A 3,492-nucleotide genomic window follows, 5' to 3' on the forward strand; every position below is an offset into this window, starting at 1 on the left:
CCTTTACTGCATAAGCTGTGCCATATCTCTGTTTGGATCAAACCACTTTTTCTCTAATTATGGAGTATCCAGATGATTGGTTTAGTCTTCTTTCCTTACGTTCCACTTTTGTTATATAAGCTGTATTTCCATGTACCCTTAAAGAATGTTTTCATCCACTATGACTACAGTCAACAATTTGAGGTTTTTACATAACAGCTCTTAAGATATTTTGTTGACATCTGAAGTTCAAATAATTTGTATAGAGGCTACTTATGCCAGTGGATCAGTGGCATTTCAGCACCTTATATTTGTAACTCTATCCCTTTATTAATTTTGTATTAGGCCTTAAAAGAGTCAACTCAGTTTGGTCACACCATCTCTCAAATAAAATTTCTAGCTCCTTTTTCAATATTAAACATGATTTTTTACAACAAAGACATACTTGGGACAAAAAAAAAAAAACAACCCTGAGTTCAGATAAAATACAGTTGACTTATCTCCAAATACCAATTCTAAAGGTAAAGGTTTTTAAGCCTCAACCATGCCCAAGTATCCCCAAATTCTAGGATACAGCATTCCACATCAACATTTCTATAGTTTGACAAAAACTAGAATGCATAGTCTTAAGTGGGGACATATCATTAAAATTCATTAATGCAATTTTAACTTTTTCATAATTACTTGACAAGTCACTGCATAGTAGCACTAAAACTTGTTCATTGTGAAAGTTGCAATTTACATCAATTTCATCTCATAATGATTCTAACATTATCCATTTTTTTATTCCTAATTAAGTTCAATTTCAACTACCAGATTTTGAGTTTGCAGTAATTTTACAGTGATTCTATTGTATGAAAATGGCCTGTTTCAAAGTACTATCTGAAGTATTAGGCTAGGTTTAAATGACAGAGGAAAATACAGTATCAAACTTGCCATACAAACTAAAAAAAATCAACCATTTCTTTAGTGATAAAAATACAGTTCCTTTGTGAGCATGGACACAATACATGGAATCTGCTTTGCATGAGAAAAGTAGTCAAGAGAACAGGACTCGAATTCTATTGCTACCGTTTGATTAAACCGAATAAGAATGTGTGTAAACTCAAGCTTTTGAGTGTAGAGTTTCAGTATAGCACAAAGTACCTGGATAAACCAGGATTTATCCTTTGAATTTTACCAGGAATAGTAACCAGGTACTGTAGAAGATGCAATACAAGAAGTCTGCCTCAACTCATATTTTCTGACATGCCATGTCATCATCAGTACCACTGTCTGTCTCAATGCCACAGTCCAACCTCTGTACCTCTGCAGACCTGAATAATGAAAAGTTTGAGTTTCCCGGTTAGACTTGTACAATTATCCCTTCTGAAGAAAGTTGTTAATTTCTCCAGGCCAACAGGTTCATTTGTTCCAAAAATTATTCCTTCCTTACCTTGGCTTAGAATCATGCAAATAAAATGACTCCTTTTGCTATATCTTCTTTAGAAACATTGGTTAACAATTCCATAATTTCGTCTCGTGCAAGAGCATTTTTATTCCTGACTTTATATTTCAAGTTACGGAATGTTTCCCTGTGCTTTGCTGCATCTACATCTGTACCAAACCGGGATGCCATTAGTTTCTAAATTTTTAATGCATTTCGAATCCACGGAGTTTTCAGTATTCTCCATGGATACTCTTATTAAATGTAGTTGCCTCTAAAGAAAAGGTGAACTCTTTGCAGGATGATTCTCTTTGGGATATTTATTTCTGTCAAGATTCTTCAATCAAAGAACTATGCACAAGAGGTGTGTCTGCCTTTTGTGCAGCAAAGCCTCCTGAGTATACTTACCTTGGCTTTCCTGGACCACAGAGGGAAGATCTGAGCCCTCAGAGCAAGGTTTGCCCACCCCGCTCTAGGCCTGCAGTGCTCCCCTGGGTCCCAACATGTCCTTCCATCTGGCAGTCCACGCTGTCCAGGTGTTTTGTTTTATTAGGCACTGCCTATGCACTCTGGAGATTACCATTCTATTTGAGAACATAGTAGGACTCCACAGGATGGGCATTTGATATTTTGCTGGTTATTGTGTGGGTCTCCACCAACACTGAGCTAACACCTATGACCATATGAACACATTCATATTCCATAGAGGCATGCCCCAGGGGCACGCTTCCCCACACATCCTACCCACCACCAATACCCTACCTCAGTGATCCTCCCCTGCCAAAAGGAAACTCCCACAACTGTGATCTCAACCACAGTCCTCTACCTCCCCAGAGTTCACCTGTTCCTTCCTCCAGCCTTCTCCTCAGCTCTATGGATAACTCAACCTACCTCCATAACCCCACTCACACTCACACTCCAGCATTGTTGACTCCATTTACATCACTGCACCACCATCACCCCCACCCACTGCCAAACCTCCCCTATCTACCTTATTATAGTTCTGCCCAGATTGAACTTGAGCTCACCACTCTCTCCTCCCTTTCTGTCCCCTGGTAGCCTGTTTCCCAGACTACCTCTGTGAGTCTGTTCAATATCTTTAGTTCATATCAGTGAGATCATGCAATCTTTGTCCTTTAGTAACTGGCTTACTTCACTCAACATAAGGCCATTGAGATTCATCCATGCTGTCACATATGTCAATTCTTCATTCCTTCTTACAGCTGAATGATATTTCATTGTATGTGACGGACACTTGAGTTGCTTTCAACTTTTGGCAATTGATGCACAATTTTAAATGTTCATTGTAAACAAGATTCTATATGTTTCTCATTCAAACATTGTATGTTCATCACATGTGCATTTACAAAACAATTGTACATAACATACAGGATTCCCATACATTGCCCCACCACCAACACCCTGCTTTGTTAAAACACATTTGTTACAAATGAAGGAACATCATCATAATATTACTGCTATCTATTGTCCATAGCTTATATTGGTGTATTTTTCCCACAAACTATCCTATTACTAATACCATGTATTAGTATTCTATATTGTTGTAGTTAATAACAGAACATTCTCATATTTGTACAATTAACCACAGTCCATCATCCACCATGTTGTACATGTGTTATACAGTTGCCTGCCTTGTACAATCATTCCAAAGTGTACATTATGTGGCTTTCAGTTTCATCACAGAGTTGTGCCATCATCAGTCCAGTCATTTTCAGAATGTTTTCATTACTCCAAAAGGAAAGATCCCACTCTCCATTTTATCCCCTCATTGTTGACCCTTCATATTGATATGGTACCTTCTTTGTTAATAATGCAAAAGTATTGCAATTTAACATAAGTATAATCTATAAATTACAGTCATTATAATTTTCCTATGCATCACCATGTGGCAGTTTGATATTATTTATGAATTCCAGAAAGAGATATCAATTATGTTTGTAAACTGGTCTGTTCCTCTGGGCTGTGATATCCTTTGTATTACATTCAACGTTGGATTTACCCAGGTTAGCTAACAGGGAGGTGAAGATGGTCGATCATCACACCAGGGAATCAAGAGTGCCTACAAC

The 3,492-nt window shown here is 37.7% G+C and overlaps 1 pseudogene; it reads right to left on the reverse strand.

Annotated features, from left to right (window-relative positions):
- Window positions 1-945: 945 nt before the first annotated feature.
- LOC131280506 (caspase-3 pseudogene) lies at window positions 946-1,652 on the reverse strand (annotated as a pseudogene).
- Window positions 1,653-3,492: the final 1,840 nt, after the last annotated feature.

This window comes from Dasypus novemcinctus, chromosome 11, assembly GCF_030445035.2.
Source record: "Dasypus novemcinctus isolate mDasNov1 chromosome 11, mDasNov1.1.hap2, whole genome shotgun sequence".
In the NCBI taxonomy this organism is placed as follows: domain Eukaryota; kingdom Metazoa; phylum Chordata; class Mammalia; order Cingulata; family Dasypodidae; genus Dasypus; species Dasypus novemcinctus.